Genomic DNA, 9910 nt, shown 5'->3' on the forward strand with positions numbered 1-9910 from the left:
GTTGATTCAACGTCTTGTGTTCTGTATCAAAAAGGGATGCTTTTTATAGCGTGGTTGTAACAGATTCTGTGATAGTGGGTGGTGGACAAGTGGTAATACGTCTGACTGGGAGCAGCACTAAATCGAGTAACCTCTCTTTCCAATCCCATACAACAACCGGGATTCTTACTCCCACCTCCACTAGACTTTGATTGGTGGCCTGGGTGTTAGTCTTTCGGATGAGACGAAAAACTGATGGCCCGTGTGCAGCATGCACTTAGCGTGCGCAAAAGAACCCACGGCAACGACTGAAAGAGTGCACCTTGCAAAATGTAGCAAAATCCACTTTGATACGAAAACAACTGTACTTGCAGCCAGTAGATAAAATCGTAAATAAACATATGAATAAATAGACAAAATAAATACAATAAAATAAAGAGAAAAACAAAACAAAACAAAAAACAAGGAGATGTTGCACTGTATTAACATACTGTCCCTGAGGAGAGCAGCCTGAACTTAGTTTCACACAGTGACACACACAGTGACACACACTGGCACACACACACACACACACACACACACACACACACACACACACACACACACACACACACACACACACACTGACCTGTGAATATACGTCCGTGACACACACAACACACACACGGCTTCAGTTTTTCTGCCGGATGCAGAACTTCCAACAGACAAATCAAAATAGGTATACCACGTGCACGCCGCGGCATTCTCGCATAACATTTAAAACACATACTGAGCAGAAGACCACGATTTGTGCTGTCAGTTTATTACATTCTATTTTGTGGCATCAATGGAATCATCCAACAACAACAACAAAGTTACACGATTGTACAACTTATAAGAATTGGACACAAAATCAACAAACACGTCGTGCAGTGAATGAAGGTGAAACATAAGACTATACATAAATCACGGTAGTGTCAGACCATCTCCATCACCAGACCACCCTGCAGGTGGAGCAGCGACAGGACTGCGGCAGGTTCCGCACCTCCCAGCTCCAGCTGCAGAACCCCCACAGCACGTGCACACACGCGATTGATTATCTGCTTTGTGCATCTGATGACTCCAAAATCTGTCTTTACCCTGCTGCTTACCCTGCTAGGCCTTAGCGCTGCATTTGATAGCACTGGTTACGACTTTCTCCTCCATCGTCTGACTGTTTGATATTTACTATCATGCTTTTTATTCTTACAATTATATCTTTCTGGCAGAGCACAGACTGTACTTACACCTGGCTTCTATTCTGAGCCTGCATCCCTGCAGTTTGGAGTCCCCAAGGGTTCTGTTTTACTAGGTACCTTCAGTGTCATACTGTACACTCAACCACCTTCTAGTAGTAGTAGTAGTAGCAGCAGCAGCAGTAGTGGCAGTAGTAGTAAAGTACTTCATCAGTAAACTGACTTCTTATATACAATAATTGCCGTCAAGTAACCATTGCTTACCTTCTTTCAAACCAAACAAGCGAGAGAAGAAGAAAAAAAGAAAAAGAAAAAAAGCTAGGCCAAAACAAGCGTCATACCTGCTGCACCTGGCATAGGTGATAGCTTGGTTGGATGCCCAGGGCACTGCGGAGAGACCCCCCACTGAAGACAGGGAACCAACTGAGCTGGTAGTGACGCTGTGTGCACTGGTACAGAGGTCGTCTGCAGAACACCAATACACTTTACAGTTAAAAATTAAAAAAAAAAAAAAAAAAAAAAAAAAAAAGAAGAAGAAAAAAAAAAGAAGAAGAAAAAACTTGCTTGCTTTCTGATTAATATAATGTATTATAAACAGAAAGCAAATGCATGAAGTATCGTTTTTACTGATCTACAAAATTGTCGGTCTGTCTATGTATCTACGCGCGCGCGCGCGCGCTCCCGCACGGAGATAGATAGACAGACCGACAGTGTGTGTGTGTGTGTGTGTGTGTGTGTGTGTGTGTGTGTATGAGCGAGTGGACAAGCGTCTGCGTGTGCGTGTGTGTGTGTGTGTGTGTGTGTGTGTGTGTGTGTGTGTGTGCGTGCGTGCGTGCAAACTCTCACCGGGGCTACTGATGATTAGGACTATGTAAGAGAGAGAAGTACACCCACGAACAAAAATATTCAATTTCCACAAAAAAGAAGACGGGAGAGGGAGGAGGTGGGGGGGAAACCAAACTTCTTTGCCATATATATATATATATATATATATATATATATATATATATATATATATCTTAAAATTACTTCTTTCCCCCGATATTTCAGTTCTCAACACAAGTTTCGTCAGTGGACCTAAAGGCACGTTGTGTATAATCTGGAGATAAGTCTCATAGGATGACATCGTCAGCTGATAAAAGAACAAACAGTTTAAGTTTCTCAAAAAGAACTAAAAAATAATATATAAAATCAAGTAGGAAAGAAAGAGAAGGGACCAAAATATAACAAAAAACAAAAAAACAAAAACAGAAAATAAATAAATAAATAACGTAAAATGGACAGATGGCAGTAAGAATTAAGTAAGGACAAAATGTTTGTCTCGTGGAGAAAGTGTATCCAACCCGTTCACGTTGCAAATTCAGAAATTCGAAATCGGCACTGACTGTTCATGCGTGAATTTCGGGCACCTACTCGTTCTGATTTTCCCCCCAATCAGATGTAACGTAGCGTTGTTTTGTTGTTGTTGTTGTTGTTGTTTTTTGTTGTTGTTTTTTTAGGGGGGCGGGGGGGGGGGGGGGGGGAATGGGGGAGGTTGTTTTACTTTTCATTCTGTTGCATGTATCGCGCTTCTGTAAAAGACGATGGCCTATCTGAATAAATCGTTTCGTGAATCGTATAGTGTTTTGTGTTCCAGTGTGTGTGTGTGTGTGTGTGTGTGTGTGTGTGTGTCTGTCTGTCTGTCTGTCTGTCTCTCTCTGTCGTCCTCTCTCTGTGTGATTTTCTCAGGATTAGTATGTCGTACGTTGCCAGAAGTTGGGAAACAATTTACAAGCCATGCTTCTTTCAGAAAAATGTACAGATAATATTTGACGTTTGGCTGGCTGACTGTAACTGAAAAAAACAACCACCGTGCATTCGTTTATTTATTTATAGTCTGTTCATCTAAGATGATGATATAAGACTGAACATAAATGATACTATTAATATTTGGATTATTATCATTTCTATCATCATGATGATTATTGTTATTATTGATTAATTGCCAGTTAAAGATGACAGTGGCTTTCAATCACACACACACACACACACACACACACACAGAGAGAGAGAGAGAGAGAGAGAGAGAGAGAGAGAGAGAAATAAAGAAGGGAGTGTTAAGAACAGGTAGGAATCATGGAAGCCAGCACTGTGAAAAGCTATAAACCTGTCAGTAATTAACTAATCTTCCTCTCCCTAACTTCCACGATACAGTCCCCTGGCTTCTCCCCTGCTTTCACTGTGGGATCATCTCAGGTAACGTTGAAAACGTCTGCCTTTCTTTGTATCAGGTTCAGAAAACTGACCATGGCTGTGGCGACTGGACACTGGACACACTTGAGTGCCCACAATTGTTAGAGTTGGTGGGGGTGGGGGTGAAGTAACTGTCCTCACCTGCAGGGTGTCAATTGCTCATCAGGGTGTTTGTTTGTTTGGCTTAGACTACGACTTGGGGATGTGAAAGGGATTGGGTGTCTCAGCTTTGTGTTTGTGTGTGTGTGTATGTGTGTGTGTGTGTGTGCGTGCATGCGCGCGCGCGCATGCGTTACTGAAGCCTGACTGAATGGCAATGGAAAAAAATGACAATCATCTAAAGCCAGCTGTCAGCCAGCTCTACCCAGACAGGCAACTAGTCTGTTGTGCAAATGACTGTTTGTTCAGTGCATATAGATCGGTCTCTGACCGCAGATAGCATGTGAATTGGATTCTCAACACAGCACATTACCCTCCTCACAGATGGGTTACCCGTTTTTCAAAAGTTTATTCAACGGGAGGGAGGAACTCGGACAAGGAGAACAATGTTGTCACACAGACACACCCACACCCACACCCACACCCACACACACACACACACACAGAGCGCTTCATGATCAACCCTAGTAGTGTCTCGTTTAACCACCAAGAGATCCCGTGCTGAAGAAAGAATACTATGTTCAGAGCCATGACCAATTATTGATCAAGAAATACTGTCAGTTAAGTCAGTTTCTCTAACAACGTTAGCTGATACAATATAACAGCCTCATCTCTTGACAACGTTATCGTGACATATGTGTGCCTCTGTTTGGTATGTACCTTCCCCACGTGCACAGTTAATACTCTGCCAGATACACTGTCAGTCACGCGCTGTCGTACGCTGAAGGTCATTGTTACTACACACACGTGTCAGTCCACACTCTTGAATTGCATATAGGTGGTTTCAGGCCGCATAATCTCTTGTCCTGTTAAAGGTTATATGGATATCTGTGGATGCTTTCCTAATCTTCCAGATCTATAGATATATGTGGGATTTGCAGGTTGTTTGTTTCCAGTTCCTGTGGGGAACTGAAGGACTAGAAAGGCTGCACGAAAAAGAGTAGTTGAGGGAGGCAAAAACGTCAGGTCGGCTAAAGAATGTTTAAGGCCAAGTTGTTCCAGTCCGTCAAGCTGGGCCAGTCACTGATTAGCGCCTAAAGCTGCCCGCGGACTGGACAGTCAAGGGTGAAGCGACAAGAACCACTGGACATAAAGTACTGCCGTACTTCACTGGCTCAGACATACTATGTCCACACCATCACTGTTTGTAAACAGTGACTGTCTTCACACGGGGCTGGCTGGGTGAGGGTGGGGAGAGGGCGTGACACTCGGCTCTGTCTTTCTTTGTCTTTGTTTAGTTCTCCCCATCTCTGTCCCTCTCTCTCTCTCTATCTATCTCTCTCCCTCGCTCTCTGTGTGTCTGTATTTCTCTCTCTCTCTCTCTCTCTCTCTCTCTCTCTCACACACACACACACACACACACACACATAGACACAACCTCACACACACACACACACACACACACACACACATGCATACAAACACATACGCACGCTCACACATACACGCGAGTATCTCTCTCTCTCACACACACACACACACACACACACATGAAATCGCCAGTTGCGTGTCAGTGCTGCTTCGCTGCTCTCACCCCACCCCCACCCCCACCCCCCACCCCCATGCCCCCAGGCTCCACCCCCATCCCCACTTGTCACTTTCTCTTGGCGGACAGCGGGGGTAACGAGAGTGACCGTACCGTGGTACAGCTCATGCCGTCTGATTGGTGGACTGCTCAGTGCTTCTTTTGGTGGTCATTTCACAGCACGTTTGGCGACTGACCACGCCCAGCGTTTCAACTGGCCGCTTTGTTTGTCAGCTAGGATACACGTGTCATAGTTTGATTTGACTGGCCAAGCTTTGAAATTCAGCTTGGGCAGGTTTGTGTCATCTTGGCAGTTGTCCTGCTTCAGTTCTCAACGTCCAGACTTAAATTTTCTTGTGTTTACGAGCTTCCCTACAAACTGTCTGACCATGGAGAATCCCACTCACTCCAGCTGGATGGACGGATACAGGATCCCAAAGATCCCAGCCCGGGACACCCCTGGTCCCCAGGATCCACGGCAGGCATCCCCCCTGAAGGCCAGGTCATCGTGGCCTCGTGGCCCCAGAAAGACTCATCGAGGGAAGAGGTCATCATCCTCACCACAGCACAGGGACCAGCCTCTGCCCACTTTAGAGGTCACAGCAGCTATGCCCGCACCAGCAAAGACCAACCCATCTTCCAGGTTACCAAGAAGTCAGTCCAAGCCATATGGACAGCCCAGGAAAGGAGCTGCATCTATAGCATCGTCACCACCAAAAGTCAATCCTGAAGAATACAAACAAATGCTGCTTGTCTGGAGAAACCTCCTTCAGCCAAGACAAGTGTGTAAGAGAACAGACAGTGATAGACAGTCGTAAGGCTCACTCTTTCCCTCCGCCACGCCTTCAAGATTTGTGTATGGCCATGTACAAAGTAAGTGTGTGTGCGTATTTGAACCAGGTGTTGAAAATTGTCGGATTTTTTAAAAATGTCTTAAACAAAAATACTGGGGAAAATTATCAAAACAACTGAACTAGATATATTGACCAAGGAATACAAATGCTGTCATCAAGTTTCACAAATCAAAGGCACATCATTCAAACCGTTGCTGCCTGTGCATAAAAAAAAGTTACATCAGGGTTATGATGTGGATATAATTGTTTGACTTGTCCATCTGTGCACCATATTGTAGACTCAAGGGCCTTGTCCAATCTGGAATAAATGCAAGTTGTATTTTGCATTTTTTCTGTTGTGTGTAAACAATCAGTGGGTATCTACCGAGATCTTGTTTTCATTCATGTTTATTTAGTTTTTTGTTGTTGTTTTCTTGTTTAGTTTTTTACTTCATTTTTTTAAATAGTTCCATGTATCGCGTTTCTATAAAAGACGATGGTTTTGGTCCGAATAAACAATCGTTTCATGAATCATATGGTGTTTTGTGTGCCAGCGTGTGCCTGCGTGCTCTTGTGTATGTGTGTGTGCGCGCGTGCGCGCGTGCGTGTGTGTGTCTTTCTCTCTTCCTCTCTTTCTCTCTCTTTCTCTCTCTCTCTGTCTTTCTGTGACTTTCTCAGAATTGGTATGTCGTGCGTTGCCAGAGGTTGGGAAACAGTTTACAAGCCACGCTTCCATCAGAAAAAATGTACTGAGAATATTTGATGTCTGTCTGACTGCAGCTGAAAAAAAACAACCATAGAATGAGAAAAGTAAATGACATTCAGAGGCTCTTCCCATCTTCAGTGTTAAAAAAAAAATACACACAAAACTTTTCTTTCTGTGTGTGCTTCTGTGTTTCTGCCTCATTCTGTGTTTCTGCCTCATTCTGTGTTTCTGCCTCATTCTGTGTTTCTTGGTCTCCTTTCTGTCTGTCTCTCAACATCGTCCCCTTCAGCTCCTCTTTGGCTAATCAAGTTTTCTTGTTTGCCAACCAAAGGTAACATTCGCTTTCAATCAGCCACACACACACACACTCAAAGAAATATGGCAAGATGATGAAGAGGGGAGGAGAAGGGATAAGAAGAACAGGTAGGAAACAGGGACCTACAGCTGTGAAGAGCAATAAATCTGTCAGTAATTAGCTAATCTTCCTTTCCCGAACTTTGCTATATGGTCCCCTGGTTTCTCCCGTGCTTTCATTGTGGGATCATCTTAGGAAACGTTGAAAACAGTCAATGAACGTCTGGGTCTCTTTGTTCGGATCAGGTCGCTGAACATACCTGTGGCAACTGGACACTCTTGAGTGCCCACAATATTTGGAGATGGTGGCGGTGGGGGTGAAGTAACTGTCCTCACCTGCAGGGTGTCAATTGCCTTTGCCTTCATCAGGTCGTTTGTTTGTGTTAGCTGAGACTACGATACAACCCGGGGATGTGGAAGAGATTGGGTGTCGCAGCTTTTGTGTGTGTGTGCGCGCGCGCACGCGCGTTGCTGAAGCCTGACCCAATGACAATGGAAATGAATAACAATCACCTAAAGGCAGCTGTCAACCAGCTCTACCCAGATAGGCAACTAGTCTGTTGTGCAAATGACTGTGTTCGTTGAGTGCATATAGACCAGGGATAGGTGCTATGTAAACATTCATATATCATCAACCAATGAAGAAAAAACCATGTGAACTGGATTCTCACACAGCACATTGCCCTCTTCACAGATTGGGTACCCGTTTTTCATAAGTTTAATTCGTGGGAAGGAGGAAATCAGGCAAGGAGAACAATGTTGTCACATAGACACACCCACACACAATGCACGCATGCCCACATACACACAGCACTTCGCAATCACCCCTTTAGTAGGGTCTCGTTTAACCACGAAGAGATCCCGTGCTGAATAAAGACCGACTATGCATAGAGCCATGACCAATTATTGATCAAGAAATACTGTCAGTTAAGTCAGTTTCTCCAACAACGTTGATTAACACAACTGCCTCATCTCTTAACAACGTTATCTTGAAAGATGGTTGCTGACCTCTGTTTGGCATATCCTTCCCCACGTGAACAGTCTGCTGTCAATCACTGAAATGGACTTACTATAACTGAGGAAGAACAGTCCACACACTCCACACACTACTGCAATTGACAGTGAAAACCACGTGACTTGGTTGGAATGCGCTCTATCGTACACTGGTCAATGTTACTACACACATGGGGAGGGCAGAGGAATGGAACTGAGTGAGCAGAAAGATTGGCTGAAAAAGACTGAGCAAGGGAGGCAAAAGTCAGGTTGGACAAAATAAAATAGTATTATATATATATATATATATATAGAGAGAGAGAGAGAGAGAGAGAGAGAGAGAGAATGACAACCCAGAAATGGAAATCAGTTAATTGGAACAGGGAAAACTCGATAGGAAAAACAAATAAAACTGCACACAGGAAAGAATACAAAAAAATGAGTGGTGCTGTAGTTTTGCGACAAGCTCTCCCTGGGGAGAGCAGCCCGAATTTCACACAGAGAAATCTGCTGTGATAAAAATAAACACAAATACAAATAGAAATACTGTACCTCAACATGACGACACTGTGTGCTCCTCGCAGTTCAGAAACAGAAAATTCAAATAGACTATACATAAAAAAAAAAATCCTTACTGGTGGACAAGAGCCACAAGAACAACCCATACCCTTCACCACTACCTCAGAAAGAACATAAACACATACCACCACGCTGACACTCATGCATGGCAACCTGACCACTGCTGGCACTGACAGCTTATCAAAATGGGTAAACAACAAACTGGAAAACTTGATAGGATTTGTCCTTGCCTCATACGTTTTTCATTCTCCAATGTATACATGTGTACGTGTAAAGATCATGGAAAGCAAGATTCGTGACGTTCGCACACACACACACACACACACACAGAGGTAACTCAGAACCCAAAACGTTTTTTATTCAAGGATTAAAATTTTAGGCACAGAGAGAGAGAGAGAGAGAGAGAGAGAGAGAGATTCGTAAGCAAACGACAAATAGAGATGAGGGGTGGGGTGGATGTGAGGGAATATATGATGCTGTTGAGTAAATGCTGTGGCTTGGCTGATAGTGTATCGTTTGCAGTACTGTTCACGACTTTATGCATCGAAGGGTTTCTTTATAGCTGAATCACTTAAAAAACAACAACAACTAAACAATATTGGGGTTTGTAGTAATGAGCGCTCTTTGTGTGTGTGTGTGTGTGTGTGTGTGTGTGTGTGTGTGTGTTGATAACGACATATTTATCCTTCCTACTTCCTATAGTAATCTTCCAGTGTGCCAGCCAGTCAAGAAACCTGAAGTTACACGTAATCACTCTACACACCTAACCCTAATCCGCTTCGGACGATAATTGGTGATAGCCACACTGGCTACATTTTCCCCACCCCCTGTCTTGAAGTGACCAACTCTCTTCACGTCATTACGTCATTGTGCGGTCATTGTTCACTTTGTTGGTCAGTTTGTCGTGGGCTGTTTTAACCAATCACATGTTCATGCCTCTTCGTCACTGATCTCATCGCCAACAACTCCCACCACTCCCCTCAACCCAGCCCCACCCCCATCCACGTCCCACACCCACTTGTCACTTTCTGTTGGCGGACAGCACAGACGGAAATACGTGGTTTGCTGGGGCGGGGCTTTCTTTCAGTGGTCATTTCACAGCACGTTACGCGGCTGGCCAATCCCAGCCATGAAAAGTAATGGCCTATTCTGTGGTTGGCTGGGTATTGAGCAACATGATTTGATTTGACTTACCAAGCCATCAACTGGTACTTTGTCAGTTTGAGTCAGTAGCTGTCGAGCCTTATCTTGTCAGTTGTACAACTCCACTAAAGCTTCTCAGCGTCCACACTTGTTCCTTGCAAGTTACGAGCTGCACCGAAAAGACTACGACTAT

The sequence above is a fragment of the Babylonia areolata genome, chromosome 4 (assembly GCF_041734735.1).
Source record: "Babylonia areolata isolate BAREFJ2019XMU chromosome 4, ASM4173473v1, whole genome shotgun sequence".
In the NCBI taxonomy this organism is placed as follows: domain Eukaryota; kingdom Metazoa; phylum Mollusca; class Gastropoda; order Neogastropoda; family Buccinidae; genus Babylonia; species Babylonia areolata.